Source organism: Dermacentor variabilis, chromosome 4 (assembly GCF_050947875.1).
Source record: "Dermacentor variabilis isolate Ectoservices chromosome 4, ASM5094787v1, whole genome shotgun sequence".
In the NCBI taxonomy this organism is placed as follows: Eukaryota; Metazoa; Arthropoda; class Arachnida; order Ixodida; family Ixodidae; genus Dermacentor; species Dermacentor variabilis.
Window position 1 is genome coordinate 195,140,985 of NC_134571.1, and position 18,904 is coordinate 195,159,888.

General features: G+C 47.4%; 1 long non-coding RNA gene and 1 pseudogene across 1 annotated transcript; one reads left to right on the plus strand and one right to left on the minus strand.

Moving 5' to 3' along the window:
• The first annotated feature begins 3,310 nt into the window (after window positions 1-3,310).
• Window positions 3,311-10,638, plus strand: LOC142578123 (uncharacterized). The gene is made up of 2 exons (XR_012827178.1): window positions 3,311-3,405; window positions 10,356-10,638. It is a non-coding gene; the product is annotated as an uncharacterized LOC142578123 (long non-coding RNA).
• Window positions 10,639-15,067: 4,429 nt separating this feature from the next.
• Window positions 15,068-16,862, minus strand: LOC142578492 (uncharacterized; annotated as a pseudogene).
• Between the last annotated feature and the right edge of the window lie 2,042 nt (window positions 16,863-18,904).

Sequence of the window (18,904 nt, forward strand, 5' to 3'; positions counted from 1 at the left end):
AATACTCGATAGCATCTTATTTGTTACAAAGGGAACGAACATTCATATGAAGGCATTTCAAAGCGCTTATTTGATAGCCTGAGAAAACAGCATTCACTTCATGTGGCAACAGAAAGTTGTGACGTGTTGATTTACACATAAAATAATAAAACAAGCAATATGATCAAGATTGCCTGTTCAGATAAATCATGTCGGAAGGTCACGTTCACTGCGCACGATGACAGAAGAATCGCCGTCTGCCTTACACAGATAAATCTTGCCATTTCTGAACCAGACATATTTGTAGCCCTTTTTCTTTGCCAACTCCTTTGCTGTTAGAAACAGTTGCCTACATCGGGTTGTCATATTCTCTAGTATAAAAGAACTGCTCTATTTGTCTCTCAGTTTCCGCCTATTTTCCAACCATTTATCGCTGGTGGCTTGTCGGGCATATCGAACGATTATTCGTGGGACATTCCCAGCTTTCGCCGGAAGGCGACGAGTAGCATCAACATCCAGTTTGCTCAATTCTGGGACTTCTAAAAAACCTGCCACGCTGTTCACTTTCATCAACAAGTCTTCGTTCGGAGTAACCTGAATTCCATGAAATTCCAAGTTTAACCGTCGGTTTCTTCATTCAAGTTCATTGATTTTAGTGACCAGCTTTTCAGTATCCGTCTCGCTACGTCGGGCCTTTTGCTCAAGCTTCTCTACCCTTGCTCTCACATAATAATAATATTTGGGGTTTTACGTGCCAAAACCACTTTCTGATTATGAGGCACGCCGTAGTGGAGGACTCCGGAAATTTTGACCACCTGGGGTTCTTTAACGTGCACCTAAATCTAAGCACACGGGTGTTTTCGCATTTCGCCCCCATCGAAATGCGGCCGCCGTGGCCGGGATTCGATCCCGCGACCTCGTGCTCAGCAGCCCAACACCATAGCCACTGAACAACCACGGCGGGTTTTGCTCTCACATTTTTTGCGTCGCTTTCTTGTACAGCAACACGTTTCAGCAGTTCATCATACTTGTCAGACATTACTTCAATACTTTTTTTCTCTGTTAGAAGCCATTCCAGCCCATCCAGTTTTTCATACATGCTGACAAGTAGAGACCGCAATCCAGCAAACTCTTACCGAGTTGCTCTATCACTCTGATTTTCTTCCTTCTGCTTAGCTGCTTTGCAACTGGGACATGCCCACTTTTGCTTTGATGACGCGCTTCGGTTATTAAATTGCTTTTCTGTGAGACCAGCACAGTTTCCAATATGGTAAGATTGGGTACATTCCACAGAAGACATAAAAGCCTCTTTGGGGTCAACAGCCTCATTACAGGAAAGGCAAGTATTATTTCCCGACAATGGGACTGACAGTAAATTCAAGAAGCAAGCACCAACCAAAATACACAGGCTTTGCAAGTTGGCAGCAGGGCAGCGACAGCAAATTTACAGCTACAAAGGCGTAAACGAAACGCTACCAACCTACCAAAGTAGCGTTGCGTTTAGAAAAGCGTCCACATGATGCCACTGCTGCCAAGTGCCGGGTGGTTCACGAGTGCCGGGTGGTTCACGTGTCTAGCCTTTATCCTTGCAGCCGGTAGCCTGCAGCTCCGCTCGTTGTTGCAGTTTGTCTGTGGGTTCCGCAAACACGTGCCCACTGCTACGATGATTGAAGCCCAAGTAGATGGCCACGTCAGGCGAGGCAACAGGATTGCGGGAGAAATCAGCTGCGAAAAGCAGTGTTGCGTTTAGAAAAGCGTCCACATGCTGCCACTGCTGCCGAGTGCTTCATGCTTACGTATTCTTCATGCTTCCGGTACTCCTAAATATGCCGTTTTTGGTATTTCATGTCATCTTAAGATTAGGAAACAAACCATGACTGAATTCTGGCATCTCCCAGAAATTGACAGGTTTTTTGTGTTCCGCAAGGACATCTTGCCATTCATATTATTTTCGATTTATATAGATTGGATTCAATGCTGTGTTTACTTAACAGTGCATGTTCGATTGTTACATATGATTGCCTCTTATATACGTCATTAATTACATGTTTAGAACACTTGCAATTTGTCGTAAAGCTCACGCTAAATGTCTCTACTGAAAGAAAACTGCGCGGAACAACACTCCCATTTCAAATTGAAAGCTTACAAATCTTTTACAAGAATTGCCTGAAAATACACTGATATATTGACACGTGTACTTATATTTAACGGGCGACCACGTTTCGCCGCGTAACAAATGTTATCGCACAGCGCGGGACGCGTCTGCATGTATCCGAAGTTTCTGGAAAGTTATCGATGCTTCTATCCGCTGTCTGTTCTCGCCGAACCTTGTGTTATCTAATTTCATCGCATGACTCGAATGTTGTAGAACTTTGTGGAAGGCATGCGGGTCCCAACGATTAGTCTGGAACATTCGATGACTGCTGTATAAAAGCCGACGCACTTGACCCGCTGATAAAATTTTCGACGATCGCCGACCGTGTTCGCCGCTATCGTTGTGCTATAAGTGTAGCCTGTTTTTGTGGGCACAGGTTCGCCCAATAAAGGTTAGTTTTGTCTTTCACAGTATTTGCTACTGTTTTCTTCAACGTCACCACCACGTGACAATATCTTGAAGCCCGTATCAGAAATACTTAAGTGACAATTTAGAACAAATAATTTAATTGACATTGCGCTCCATGTGTTCAGAACATTCACGGCAGACTAGCGTTAGCCGTTTAAGCTAAGCAAAAGCCACTCGTCCATCGGAGAGCTCTAACAAGGTTGAATTTGATCTATGAGATCTATTATGGCGACTCCAAAATAAATAACTATCTTTACCAACGCCCCCTTGCAAACCATTCACTACCCACGGTTCACAGTAAAAGAGTCAAAGAAGACGTAAGCCACATTAACTCTCATAAGTGTTGTTTATTGCCAGCCACAAAAGTTTTTGGAACAAGCCACGGGAGGTAGCCGTCGCCTATTGGTCGATTGAATATTTTGTTATTGTTTTGCAAACACCACCTTCGGTATGCAACGTGCTAATATTGGCTCATTGTCCAGCACACACATTGTATTTCTATTTCATACTTACCCAAATATGGCTAGTCGCGATGTTGTCTCCTAGTACGCTTAATATTCCTTTGGTTGTATTCTGTGTGCCTATTCTATCCTTCACCCATGCTTGGGCCCAACCACGGCCTACAGTTGTATAAAAAAAGAGGAACAGTCTCTGTACACGAACCGTTATAAATGTCTCTTCTAGGTTCGTATTAAGTATGACCCCGCATGTACATAACTAAGTGTACGAAGTCTCATTTGCTCATTAAATTTTACGTTCTTTGTGCGCAGTTGCCTCTGGCTTTTCTCTATCCGCACCAGAATGGAACTTCTTGTACTCAAATCAAAATTGTTCCGTTGTAGAAGTACTAGGTGGTTTTATTGGTGAGTAGTGACGGCATGAGTGAAATTCTTAAAGGTTGCGTTCACCATAAATCCTCGTGCAGTATAAGGATCGCCTTTGGCGCTTTCAAGTGACGCTTACGATTTCGCACATAGAAAAAAATACTTGCAGATTGCACTCCAACTCTGTCAGCTGTGTTCTTTCTGTTTTATGCGCGCACCACGTTGTGTGGCAGTATGTATGTAGGTGCGTTGTCATGGAGATCACATAATCTCTGAGCGGCAGTGCATTTTCTTCTGTGGCAAGTATCTAAAGGTCACGCTTTGTGCGGTGTTGCATACGAAAGATGGCGTTGCATCGTCTATATACTCGGTGCTCCACGTAATTTCAGCTAAGCCTTAAAAATATGCGAATTCCATGTAGCTGGACTGAAACAAGCTAATGTTGTTTGCCACATTTTGGAGATACTCAGAATATTTTTCGCATTGCGCCTAATCACAAAATTATTGTAGGTTATAAGGATAAGGTAAGCTCGTACAGGACAGTTATTGTAACTTCGGTGATATGCAGGATGATCACTTTTAAGTTTGATGGAAATTTAAAAATAGCCTGGTGCAGATACCGCAATTGTAGTCCCTGAGGTGGGTTATTCAATGAAGCGGACGATACTTGCACGATAACGCGAAATACATATTCAAGTAGTCAACAGAACTCCAGAAATTATCCTTCGAATTAATTATTTTACGACGCATATTGCAATTTACGAATTGTAGCCGGTAAGTTCGCAAGGCATATCCGATTGGACTAAAGTTCCAGAATATATATGCACCATCAAACACCGCGAAAATGCACTGTTGTTCCACTTTTATACCAAAACGTTCTCTTATGTACTGAAGCGCAAAATAAACTGGAACGCCCACGTTTTTAATTCCACAGTTTGGGAAATAATACCTCGAAACACATGTGGAAGTTCATTTCAAGTGGATACATTTTGCAGGCTCACCGGCTACAATTAGTGAACTGCTTCTGTGCCATGGAGCAATTAATACGTCCTTTAATTTTTTGTTAATTAGTTCATCGTGTTTAGACTGCTCGTGCTAGTAATGCCGGTCTCCTCTAATTTTCCCGTTTAGGGACAAGATTTATGCTGCCTGCAACGAGCGATCTTTAAAATTTCCTTAAAAGCTTAAAAGCTATCGCCCTGTGTAGAATTGCAATGCAAGCCATCAAATAAAGGCGCGGAAATTGGTGCAGAAAAATGATGTACTGGGAGAACTACAGAAGGGCTTCAGACCAGGCACGCGCTAGAGGACAGTATGTTTGTATTAACTGAATGCGTAGAGATTTCAGTAGCTCAGAATTGACCGTTACGGGCAGCATTTCTAGATATTAAGGGAGCCTAAGACAACTCAGACATGGAATTATTATAGAATATTCTGAATCACGAAGGCATAGATGATGATTTCTTGGTGCTGAGGGAGATATATAGAGACAACCAATAAATTATCTAGCAAGGCCCAAAATGTAATGCAATAGTGTAAATTCACCATTGACTGAAGCAAGGCTGTCCGCTCTCTCTATTGGTATTCACGCTTTTTGTCAAGGGCATAGAAAGACGACGGTAAACAGTGTCTTAGGTTTTGATTTATCTTGCATGCACAATGGACAAATTGTGTGACACAGGGTTCCTCGATTGATGTATGCGGACGACATAGGGTTACTAGCAGACAATGCAAAAGATGTCCGGACACTTGCCAAAATGTGTGGCAACGCCGCGACAAATATAGGGCTTAAATTAACGCGGAGACATCGGCAAATACGATAAATCATTAAGATATTAGTAATTACCTGGTGTCAACGCAACAGCAAGGTATATTGTCAAGCAGTATACGTACAGTATCTGTATACGTACTCCTGCAGCCACTAAGATATTGTGAAAAATAAAGTAGAAGCGGAATGCAGCCATAAAGAAACACGGAGCACTTTGGGGCCGCAATAAAGATGAAGTGGTGCGTGGAATATGGAAAGCAGGAAGGTGCCAGCGCTGACGTCTGCAAATGCAATTATTTGCTTAAAATCGGACACTTTGTCTGGATGGTAACTTAACCAAAGATTGTTGCACTAGTTGGCATTGAGAGCCACGGTAAAACTCAAATGAGGCAGTGCAGGGCTGCATGGATTGAGCTTTTTTTTTTTTGAAGTCACAGAAGCGCCCAGCGAAATTAGTTTTGAAGAAAGGCTGAGCAAGATGGATCAAAATAAATGGCGGCTAGAGGGCATAAGCACATGTACCTGAAAAGCGTACACACAGAATGGAGTGCTCAAGAAAGTAGGCGACCAAGTACAGGTTAGCTTAAAGTGCAAATAGACAACCAGTAGTCGACAAAAAGAAAGTGGGATAAACGGAGATAGTGAACTGAATGCAAAGAATTGAAACAAAAAAAACATACATATTTACAAGAATGAGAAGAAAGTAATTAGAAGGGGAAAATCTATAGGATAACATAAAGGGAAGTGCCTTCCTATTTAAAGCGGCATTTAGTTACCCAAGGAGCAAAATATAAAGGAGCAAATATACGCAACAAGATAATGCGTCTGCCCGTATGCTGCAGCAAAAGTTCGGAGACCACTCAGCACGTCATAATTAAATGCGAAAGGGTTCTCTCGATAGAATTCCGAATACTGGCTAGCCGGGCTTGTTGGTAGGAACACCTACTTAAGCAAACAGCGAAACAACGGGACAAAGAAGAGGGGCAGACAACACACTCAGTGAAACCTGCAGGTAACGTAGACCTTCCAGAATGGCTGTAACTTAAAATGGACGAAACCATCAACCGGTCAGCAGTCGAGAGAAGCAACCGACGTTTAGAGTACTGGTGAAAAAGAAAGCAGGGAACAGATTCGTACGACCAAGTACGTTACAGGCATAGATAGCAGAACAAGGTAGAATAGAAATTTTGAGGAAAAGAAACAAAAGATTAAGGAGATGTATGCAAAATTGCTAGGATGAAAAGCACCAATAACATACCTCATTACCTCAAGCAGGCTGGCTGGCTGTTTGGCACTGCCCTGTTTCAATCGCGACAAATCATCGAAAAACAGCTTCTCTGAGCGAGGTATTGAGACAGTAAGATGCCTGACCGAGCGATGCACGTGGACTGGTGTCATGCATGCGGCGTGGACTGCAGCCGGGCTCCTCGCTCACGCTCACTTCTGGACACGCCGCGCCATTCAGTTGGAGTGAACCACTATCGCTTTATTATTTTCAAGGCTACACTACGCTTGTGTCTACTTGGTGCATACATACTGGGCATAGCTTTTTGCATATGCATTTTTTTACATTTATGCAAAGCATTTATTTCCGTTAAACACAAGATTCTGCTTAAAAGTTAGGCTAATGGGATTCGCGGCTTAGCTGAAGCCCTCATAGAAGGTTACTTGACGAACAGAGGGCATTATACAAAGCTACAGGAATTGTGCTGTGACGCTGGCGTCATAAAGTATGCTATACCACAAGAATCTATTCTGAGACCTCTACTGCTCTTTGTATATATAACTGATTTATTCAATGTTCCTTTAATATCTAACATTACAGCATATGCTAGTGACACTAATGTCTTTTCTTTCTAATTGAGATATGAAATTACTTGGACAGCGTTTAATACACGGCTTAAGGAGTTAGTAGTTTGCTTATCTCTAAACAAAATAAAATTAAACATTTAAGGAACAATTTATTGTTTACTTATATTTTACTTAAAAGTTATGCTGTGGTGAAATAGAACATCTGCGCGCACATTCACGCAGTTTTTCGCGAGCATAGTTCAGCAGAGCTTTAAGTTAGAGTGATCACGTAAATTGCCATTATCCCTCAAGACAAAAGTGTATACAGCTGTGTCTTACCAGTACTCACGTACGCGGCAGAAACCTGGAGGCTTACGAAAAGGCTTCTACTGAAATTGAGGACGACGCAACGAGCTATGGAAAGAAGAATGATGGGTATAACGTTAAGGGATAAGAAAAGAGCAGATTGGGTGAGGGGACAAACGCGAGTTAATGACTTCTTAGTTGAAATCAAGAAACATGAATGGGCATGGGCAGGACATCTAATGAGGAGGGGAGATAACCGATGGTCATTAAAGGTTACGGACTGGATTCCATTGGAAGGGAAACGTAGCAGGGGACGGCACAGAGTTAGGTGGGCGGATGAGATTAAGAAGTTTGCAGGGTCGACATGGCCACAATATGTACATGACCGGGGGGTAGTTGGAGAAGTATGGGAGAGGCCTTTGCCCTGCAGTGGGCTTAACCAGGATGATGATGATGATGATGATGATGATGATCACGTAACGTATTTTAAAATTGTTGTAGCTCGTTCGGATGGCATGGTAAATCGCTTCGAGAACTTTCTTCGATAGCTTTCAAAAAAGAACCACACGTTTTATTTGCCCATTCTCATCTCGTGAACTGTCACCTAGTATAGGCAACATGTTACAATACAGGTTTCGATCATCTAGTTGCGATGGAAAAGGCGATTTCATATATTCCCTGGAAACGCCCGACTCAGGGGAGTAACTTTTTGCGACTTTTCAAATCTTGCTGTTCCAGAACATATGGACAGCGCTTGGGAGTATATATACCACTCAATTAGGCAAGCCAGCACATAACTTACCAATATATACCTACTTGAGTTATAATCTTCAGCATTACCTACGTGTTAATTAATTTTTGTATGACCTCCAACAACATATTGAACTCATTCAATTGATTACCACGTAGATTTACCCACTAGCAATCATCCCTTGCTTAACGTGGATTAGGCACGTAGAAAAGTTTCTCGCATGAAAAAAGTACGAATAGATTTTGCTTCAGGTTGACCAACCAGCGCTCTTAGTTCTATTTTGAAGCATGTTGTGCATTCATGTATGTACTGCCTCCTGTGGTCACGTTATCTGTTAAATTCTTGTATGTGTACTTCTTGCCACTTCTTACTATGCGACTGTGTCTATTATTTTGTTTGCAATACTAATGAATATAATTATTGTATTGCAGGGGCGTTCTTTTACGATCTTGCCAGAAATCAGATCCCCTGTGCTGGTTTCTTCATGTCATCCCATTGCATTTCTCTTGGCCGTCATTCGTCTAGATTTTTATTTAGCTGAATTGGTATCCTGCTTATTTCATATCATTTCATTTTATTACCTTAAAGACCCACGAGGGGTATTACATAAGGGTTGGGTACATATATCTTGGTGAGATAGTGGTCACACAACATGACCCGTAACATTATTGGCAAAGTTGGATGAGCACGTGATGGCTGCGATGTCGTTGGGTAGGTCATTCCAGTCTGCTGCAGTACGGGAAAAAATGATGTGGCAAAGGTGGTAGTTCGGGACATTGGGTCGGGAAACTTGAAAAGGATGACGAGTGCGATGAGATATGTGCGCTGGTGGGTCGATTTAGGGTGCGTGGCCTAGAGAATTATGGAAAATTTTATAAAACAAGCAAAGGCTGGCAATGCGGCGACGAAGTGATAAGGGCAATCAGTCGCATTCAGCTTTCTACGCTGACACACTAATGTCGTAGGAATATGATAAATGGATGAATCTGGCTGCTCTGTTTTGGACTGATTCGAGTGCATATATAAGGTAAGCTTGGTGCAGGTTCCAAATCGGTGAGACATATTCTAATTTTGGTCTGACAAGGGATTTGTACGCTAATAACTTCACATGTTTAGGGGTTTGGCGGAGATGACGTCTTAAAAATCCAAGCGTTTTATAATAATAATAATAATAATAATAATAATAATAATAATAATAATAATAATAATAATAATAATAATAATAATAATTATTATTATTATTATTATTATTATTATTATTATTATTATTATTATTATTATTATTGTGTGACTTATAGAATAGCTTTTTATATTTTTGTGTTTCTTAGCCACTGATCAACCAATGTACTAGCCGGGTTGTTGACCATTTTCAGAAGGCATGCAGTATTTGCTTTCTTTTGCACACATTTCGCGGGAATGTTGTGAACATATCTGAATAAATAGAAATTGAAAACTATTATGAATTCTCGGCATCAAACTTGTCTTACACAACACACCCCTGCGTTCTTTAAATGGCGAAAGAACGAGTTAAAAGCTACAATTTATGTTTACTTGTCAATTTGTTATTTCATCTGTTATCACGCACTTGCTCTTCAGGCACTGTTAGGGTAAAAAAAGATGTGCGTTATCGTTGGCACTAATGTTGTGCAGCACACCAGTCTACCTTATAGCTATGAGAGACGTTCCGTAAGTTTGTCCTATATTCACGAAATAGCCAAGATTAAGCGACGGGGATTCTGTGGCAGGGTAAGCTGAGCCCACACTCATGTTAACGTGCTGCACGATCAGTTCAATAGTTATTCGCCGGTCAGCAAACACTAGTGTATTCACTCACGTGGCAACTCGTGATTTACCAACGAGCACCGGCCGGCCCCTCCTACCTAGGTCGCCCTGCCTTCTTCGACTGCGTTGAAATATTCTGTCATTTCACTAGAGCGTCATAGGATGGAGCAGTATCACCATCCACCACCACCAGCTCGGCATAAACTTCATTGGCATTGTGTCTCTCAAAGTGCAGAAAGGGGATCGCTGCTCGCGTTTCAACCCCGTTTCAAGATGAACGTTGACATTTTTGTTTTGATGACCAAAGTTCATTTTGCGGAAATGTACAGAAGACAATTGTTATATTCAGCTGAAGCTAGAGAGACATGCGCTCATTTTGATTCCCATCCTCAATAGTTGTTCTGAGTGTGTGGTCCCGAGAATACGAACTTTATGAATACCCCTCTTTTGTTCAAATAAGCATTTTCGTGTAGCTATCGAAGCAAGCATGCAATACATTAAAATATAATTATTTCGTTCTACCGCCCAAAATTAATCGCATACATTAGGTCAACATCTTAATGGTATGCACTACGGTGATATTGCACGCAGACGACTGCAATGGTTCCGAGAGTGCAGGCTCTGACAGCAGTAGCCTTCGCGGGAACGGCCGCTCCTCCAACAGGTGGAAGTGCTTGAAGCGCCGTTGTGAACTTTGGGTGAGCCGGGATTACGACAAACCTCTCCAAAGACAAGGGGAGCTGAGGAATTCATACTGCTGCGAAGAATTCTTCAACCGTACTTGTGCCACTTCGACTGTACTACGAGTATACGACGCTGATAAGTGCCTCCACAAAAGAAAGATGCCACATTGTTAATAAAGTTTATAATAAATCTGCTCCATCTGTGTGCGAAGTTTTCATGCAAGCATGCATGTGAGCTTGCGGTTCTAATGAGGAATAATGTTTTTGTGAAAACTGCGACAGAACTGTTACTACAAGAACATGAAAAAAAAAAGGAAACGGGCTAAGGTATATATTCAGCATCGAATTTCCATGGTGCCCACTTGGTTAGGTATACCGACTCGCGCACGCAATGATCAACATTTAGTCTGCAGTTTATAGATTTTCGGTAAGCTTAGGTGGCAGAGCGACTGCTTCGCATAGTTGATGCTTTTTCTGTTTCATCTCCGGATCAAGATGAAATTCTCTTCTTTGAGGTGAACAGCGCGAAAATCGGGAAATACGATACAACATCACCTGGATCACACGCACTGTGGGAATCGACCTAGGTGAAGTGTTGTGTGCTGTTTATGTATATTGTCGATAATTGCCTCTGTTGTTCCGGCAAATGCTTTAGTTCATCAGTGTTTAGTGCAATACTAGGGCGGCGAGTTGGTGGTAAACGTTACGTGCGTGCATCCCCTGTGTTTGTCTACGTGGTACACAGAACACAGCGCGAGACGTGCTTCCGTCAGGTATTTTGTATGCCATCGCTGACACGGCGCAATGCATCATAGCAAGTGCCTTTGCCAGCTCGAGCAGTGCTTTTGCGAGAACATTAACACGGCGGACACAAACGTGTTGATTTGATGGGTGGCCACTATGTCCGTCTCGTGCATTGTGCTCCTCGAGGTCTTGGTTCTTCGCTACTTCCGCGGATCCGAGAGGGCCGCCGCCCCCTTCCTGGAGGTGCTACCCCCCTTCTCCTCGGTTTCGCGAGGTCGCTGCCTCTCTAGAGCTGCCGAGACCTGCTGGACGGCCTTGAGTTGTGTATCTTGGTCATAGGTCCTCGTTGCAGCCTCTAGCTGCGGCGGGATCGTCGTCTTCTCTCTGGCTTCTCCTGGATTTATACTACAGTCCCAAAGGATGTGAGCCGCGGTGGCTCTCTCCTTAGCGCACAGTCTACACACGTCACTCGCGTACACGCTCGGAGACACGTGCTTAGCTAGCGCCGGGGTGAGCAGGGACCCCGTCTGTAATTGCCTGTGTAACACTGCCTCCTTCCGGGTAAGCCCCTGGTGAGGTGGCGGCATAGTCTGTCTGTTAAGTCTGTACGACTTCACTATTTCGTTGAAGGTGGTCATCTTGTCCTTCGCACTGCACCGCGACCAACACTCCGAGTCGGCCGTGCTTGCAGCTGCGTGGTTGGTTAGTCCTCGCGCGGCCGAGTTGGCCGTCTCGTTGTGGTTCACGTTCCCGCGTTCCGACACGTCACTGCCCATGTGGGCCGGAAACCACTTGATTACCACAGCGCTTTTGCGTCCGATGTCTTCGACCTTGCGCAGTATGCGCGCAGCCTCACTACATACCCTGCCCTTGGCGTAGTTCTTCACTGCCGTTCTAGAGTCACACAACACTGTAGTGCATCCGGGGTCGGAGACGGCCAAGGCGATGGCCACCTCCTCCGCCCGGTGTGCCTCTCGAGTCCGGACGCTCGCCGCGGTCTTCGTTGCACCCGTCGACGCCCCGACAGCCACCACCGCGCATGCGTCGCTGCTCCCTCGATACTCCGCCGCGTCCACGTAGATGCGCCTTCTTCTCTGGCGTGGAGGTCCACGAGAGCCGTGGCCCTCGCCAACCTCCGCTCCTTGTTGTGCTCGGGGTTCACGTTCCTCGGGATCTGGCAAACCCTGATCTTTCTGTTGATGCTATCCGGTATAGGTACGTCTTTCTGCTGCTCGCCTTCCCTCGGCTCGAGGCCAAGGTCCTGCAGTATCTTTCTTCCGGTTCTCGTTTCAGAGAGACGCTCGAGTTGCGCCGTTCTCTGTGCTTCGGCGATCTCGTCCAGCGTGTTGTGGACTCCCAGCGCCATGAATTTGTCGGTGCTCGTGCTCCCGAGGAGACCGAGTGCCGCCTTATACGCCTTGCGTATGGTGGCGCATATCTTGTTACGTTCGCTCGTCCTCCAGTTGTGGAAGGCGGCCACGTACGTTATGTGGCTAACTGCGAAGGATTGAACGAGCCTAGTCAGGCTCTCCTCCTTCATCTCCGCTCTTCTGTTGGACACCCTCTTGATGAGTCTCATTGCCGCGGCCGCTTTGCCCGTGAGCTTGTTGACCGTTTCACTGTTGACTCGGTTTCGCTGGATGAGCAGCCCGAGCACTCGAATCTTCTCGAACTCCGGTATTACTTGTCCTCCCGCTGTCTTGACCATGATCTTGGGCCGCTCGTACTTGACTTCCATATTCTTTCTTTTCCTGCCCGCGCCTGTTGGTGGAATCACCAGCAGTCTGACTTTGCCGGAGAGCAAACGAGTCCAGACCCGCCCAGCTGCTCCTCGATGGCGTTGACCGCTTCTTGCAGCGTTGTCTCGATATGCCCGTCGCTTCCCGGTACCCATAGCGTAACGTTGTCGGCGTAGATGGTGTGACGGACTCCCGCTACTCTTCCTAGCCGGTTGGCCACCCCGATCATCACGAGGTTGAAGAGAAGCGGGGAGATCACCGAGCCCAGCGGTGTTCCGACGCTGCCCAGCTTCTTCTCTTCGAGCTGCAGGTCTCCCGCGCAGATTTCGGTGGTCCGTTCCGCCAGGAAGTCTTTGATGTACTGGTATGTCCTTCTACCCATGTTTAGTCGGGATACTTGGGCCAGGATAGCCGAGTGCTTCACTTTATCGAAGGCGCTCTCCAAGTCCAGCCCGAGTATGGCTCTGTTGTCCTTGGTGCCCGTCGTATCGTCGATGATCTCGTTCTTCAGTAAGATCATGGCGTCTTGCGTCCCGAGCTTCTTCCGAAACCCTATGATGGAATTTGGGTAAAGCTCCGATTCTTCCAGGTAACGCTGCCACCTGTTCATGAGAACGTACTCGAGGACCTTTCCCACGCACGAAGTGAGCGAGATCGGCCTGAGGTTCTCTATGTTGGGCGGCTTGCCAGGCTTGGGGATGAGGATCGTCTTGGCTGCTTTCCGTTGCTTGGGCAGCCTTCCTTATTGCCAGCACTTGTTGTAGAAGTTCGTGAGCGTTTCGATGGCCGCTTCATTGAGGGTCTTGAGAGCTCTGTTGGTCACTCGATCGGGACCCGCGGTGGACCTGCCATTGAGATCCTGCAGGGCAACTCTGACTTCCCATGTCTGGATGTCTCGATCTATCGTCTCGTTCTCGTTGATTTGGTAATCCGGGTGTCTTTCCGTGGGGGTGGTCGGTAGGTATTTGGCGTCCAAGCGCCCCTTGACCTCGTCCTCCCCGTGTTCACAGATTGCCTTGTGTAGTATTCTAGCCAAGATGTTGTGCTGGTGGCCCTTGGTCTTGGTTTCGTCGAGGAGGTGCCGCAGCATGTTCCACGTCTTGCCCTTGTGCATCTGTCCGTCGGCTTCGTTGCAGGCCTCGTTCCACTGTTGGGTGCATAGCACTCTGCAGTGGACCTCGATCTGCTTGTTGAGCTCGACGATCTTCTTCCTTAGGCTTCGGTTGGTCCGTCGCTTCTGCGACCTCGCCTTTATGGACTGCTTGGCTTCTATCAGGTGGGACAGCCGACTGTCCATCTTGTCTATCTGTTCGTCCGTCTCCAGCTCTTTGGTGGCTCCTTCCATCGTCTCAACGACGTTGGCCGCCCATTGCTCGATGTCCGTAATGTCCAGTTGCACCGCGGGTAGCGCCTTTCGGAAGGCGTTCCCGCCCGTAATGCGATGCTTCCTTATGCCGCTGTTGCCTTGGCCTTCGAGCGGTACGACGACCTGCACGATGTAGTGATCGCTTCCCAGCTCTTGGCCCGTGTTTCTCCATTTTGCTTCTCTCGATCGGTTTTGACGAAGGTAAGGTCCGGAGTGGTGTCTCTGGTAACCGATGTGCCGATCTTAGGTTCAGTCCCACGTCGGTGGCGTCTTGCATGAGCTCTCTCCCCTTGACCGTCGTTCTGTGGCAGCTCCAGTCTTGGCTCGGAGCGTTAAACTCTCCGCACACTACGAGCGTATTGCTTCCCGCGACTGAACTGGCTTTGTGGAAGAGTGCCTTGAATTTCTGTTGTCCGTAGGACGGATTGCTGCAGACGTTCACCAGGAAAGTGCTCTCCTTCCTCCTCTCGCCCGTGATTACTTCCACTGTGCAGTGTTCCATGGCGCTTCTGCCGATGATTTCGTGTTCCATGAAGGTGATCCCTTTCCTAATGAAGGTGCAGACCCCTCTGCCCTTGCCCTTGGACGTGTTCCTTTTGCTCGGCGGGCTGTCGTGCGACCGGTAGCCAGGTAGTCTCGGCGTCTCTTCGCTGTGTGTTTCTTGAATCATTATGACGTCTGGTTTCCTCGTTAGTTGCTGCAAGTGTTGCTACAGCACCGCTCTCTTGCCGGTAAAGCCGTTGCAGTTCCAGTGCCAGACCAAGAGGTCTCTCACTGGTGGTGTGGATGCTGTTGTACGTGCTGTCCCGTCCATGATTGCTGCAGTTTGGCGATGATCTGTGCTTCCATACCTTGTATTTGTGCTTGCATCTGCGCCATCATGTTCTGGATCGTGCTCAGTATGTTCGTTGTCATCTGCTGAACTGCTTGCGCGAGGGTAGTGAGGCGTTCGTTGGTTGCCTTGCTGGTCGCCTCAAGACGGTCGAGTCTGTCGTCCTGTTTTTCGATTCTCTCCATTATTTTTCGTTCCTTGGCGCCCTCTATGGCTCTCCTCTTGGGAGCCGGTCCTGCTTCTTTCGTGGCTCTCGGGTCCACCTCGACCTCTGGTTCGTCCTCGGTTATCTCTTCTTGTTTCTTCTCTTGTGCGGGCTTCGGCAGCAGCTGCTGCTGTTGCTGCAACCCAATTAATGTCGTTAGCTTCTCGTTGATTTCCTTGATGGTTGCGTCCTGTACGGCGATTCTCCGCTTTAGCATCTCGTTCTCGTCTCTCAGGGCTTTTACCACCCCGTTCTCTTCTTGGATCTTCTTCGCGGCGTTTTGCGCTGGTGGTTGTCTCTTCTCTGCCATGGTTGCCTTGACTGCGTCGGCCCAGGCGACTCTCTCCTTCGACTGTGACGGTCTTTGGCGGCTGGCGCTCCTGCTTCCCTTGCTGCTGTCCCTCTTGCGGCTGCTGTCGCGCTGCCTCGATTCCCCGCGGGATCTCTCGGCAGACGGCGCTCGCAGCGGCGGAAAGCTTTCCGGATCCGGTTGTTGCTGCATGGCTTCCATCTTGCGTTCCCATTGCCGTTTTTTGACCACGTACTGCATCTTGTACTTGCTTTTTGCATTCCCTCTTGCCCGTTGGATGCTGTCCGCCGCAGAGCTTGCACTTGGGCTTGCACTTGGGCTTGCATTCGTGTTTGTGATCCTCGCTGCGGTTCACGATTCCGCAGCCGAAGCACACTATGGTGTTGGAATTCGGGCATGCGTCTCTTCTATGGCCGACCTTGCCGCATTGCCTGCACACGTCAAAGTGCTTGCGGTAAAGCCCGCAACTGACTAATATCGAGCCATACTTGACATAGTTCGGTACTTTCTGTCCTGCGAAGAGTACTATCACCGTGGTTGTATTGCCGATTCTGTGCGCCTCCACCGTTAGGGGGTTGCCCGGGTTCACGATGTTTTCGGCTATCTCTTCCGGGGAGTCGTCTACGGCTGTGTCTCGGATGACTCCCTTGACCGTGCCGTCCGGCGCCGTTCGGTAAGCGCTGACTTCGTATGTCCTGCCTCCTACGTTAATGGCTTTGACCTTAGAGTATAGCGTGGCACGCCTCTCGTCCGGGGTGCTGACCACGATGATGTTTTGCGGCGCGTTCGTGCAGATGGTGTCTGCTTTGCCTTCTTCCTTCGTTACTCGAGCCGCTGTCATGACGGCCGACATAATTATTGAAACCTCAGTTCTCGCTACGTTGAGACCTCCACGTGGCCTCATGACTATCTTGGTGTCTTGTTTCGGCATGTCTGTCGGCATCCTCGCCGCTTTCGTTACCGAGGCTGCAACTCCCTTAGCAAAGCTGGCCCTAGTCTTGGGTCTAGAATGGTGAGTAATGGCGGCGGACTCACCGTTTTCCTTGCCGGCCATGATCTGCTTGATGCGCTTGCCGGAGGCCGACCAGCCTTCGGCTTCTTCCGGTGTAATGTCCTCTCCATGAACTTCAATGCACGGGCGCCCGCCGAGACTGCCGATGCTCGGTGCTGACGCCATGTTGTCTCCCACTGACGTGGCCACTTCCATTTCGGATGCCATCTTGGTCGTGCTCGTCGCCGGGTTAGGCCTAGCGGCCGGGCCCGTCGCCACCGGTGGCCGTACTCGTGGGAGGCCTACGTTAGGCTTGGCGAAAAGAACCCACCGCAACAGATAAAGTCCTCGTAAATCGAGAGAATCACCTACCGCTTGGTCAAAACTGGTACTGGTACTGGTACGCGAGTATCGTAGCCCTGCAGGCGAAGTGCCAAACGGGCAAGCCAGACTGAGGGGTCCTTCAGCGACAAGAACGAAGTGCGTGGTGGTCCGCGACAACGTCAAATGGGAAGTTATAGGAATATGGCCGGAACTTATAGTAAGAGTACAGATGATCGCCAAACATTCTTTTTCCGTCTCGGTGTAGGTACTTTCGGCTTTCGTAAGCGCGTGACTTGCATAAGCCACAACGGATTCAGAAAACCCATTTGGCGCGGTTCAAAGACTGCGGCGAGGCCAACACCGCTGGCATCAGTGTGCAACTCTGTAGGAGCCTTCGGGTCGTAGTGATGGAAAATTGGAGGTGAGCTCAGCAAAGGGCACAGGATTGCGAACAACTCGACGCACTCTGACGACCACGAAGTGAGGGGCCCGCTACTTCCAAGGAGGTTCGTCAGGGGCGATATGATGCTGGCGAAGTTTCGAGTGAAGCGTCAAAATTAGGAATACAGCCCTGCAAAACTGCGCAGGTCCGTGACGGATGCAGATCTAGGGAAGTCGGCTACGGCGCGAAGTTTCGCTACACCCGAGAGAATTCTATCCTTGGAGACGACGTAACCTAGAATTGTCAGCTGCCGCGCTGCAAATCGGCAATTCTTTAAATTTAGTTGTAGGCTGGCGTTTCCAAAGCACGTCGAAACACACCGGAAGCGTTGCAGGTGCGTGGCTTAGTCCGGAGCGAAAACAACGATGTCATCAGGTAGCACAATCATGTATATGGCATTCAAAGTTGCGCAGCAAGGTATCCACCATGCGCTCAAAAGTTGCAGGAGCATTACAAAGTCCAAACAGCATGTCGTTAAATTCGTACAAGCTGACGGGCGTGACAAAGCGGTCTTCGGTCGATCGTTGTCCGCCATTTGTACCTGTCAATACGCTGAGCGCAGACCAAGAAATGAAAATAATTCTTCTCCTTGTAGGCTACCAACGGTTGTCGTCAATTCGCGGTAGCGGGTAAACGTCCTTGCGAGGAATCTTTTTGAGGCGCCGAAAGTCCACACAGCACCGTACAGAACCGTCTTTTTTCGCAGCAGGGACGACAGGTGACCTAGTTCCTCCGCAAGATCGGGGTGTCTAGTAGAAGCGTTTCCTTGCGGTCTTGTCCCTCTCCCCCCCCCTTCCACCCTATGTATGCGAGCACCGTACAAATAGTGGCAAGGCTGTTATTCACTCTTTCCTTGACTGTGTCAGTTCTACCAATTTTTTTATCTCCTCTCCCTTCCTCCTCTGCAGCATTCTATCTACTTCGTCTCTGGAATATTGCCGGTTAGTACAAGGGTAAGTGCTACAGTTCCGCTACGTTCTTGTGCGGGTTCACGGATAAATACAGGAGTCAAGAGGGTATTTTGGCGACGCCCAGGGATCTCCGGAGGGAATTGTAGCGAATCGATGAAACGGTTCAAATGAGTTTCTCGCGTCGGCTTTCTTTCTGCCACACTCCGGCACTTTATCTACACGTCTGAACCACCTCGCGACACTTCGCGAGGTGGTTCAGGGGTTTCATTCAGGGGTTTTCAATTTCAGCTTCAGGCTATAAGGCGTTCCGGATATCAACTGCCTCTCTTAAGCTCCGCATAACTCGGAGAATAAGTAACAGCATGCAGGGGCATGCGCTAGCACCACTAAGAGTAAGAGTGTCAAGGTTTCGCGCCGACAGCGAACCAGACGAAACCAGACGAAAGCACCGCCATATGTAAGCTCTCCATGCAAACAAGAGGGAAATAGATTTGTGCTTGACTGTCCTAGTATAAGGGAAACTAACATTCTAAGGTCATGTGCGCATACTTTTCTTACTATTGTCTCGTACCAATTCATTGTACTTAAAGAGT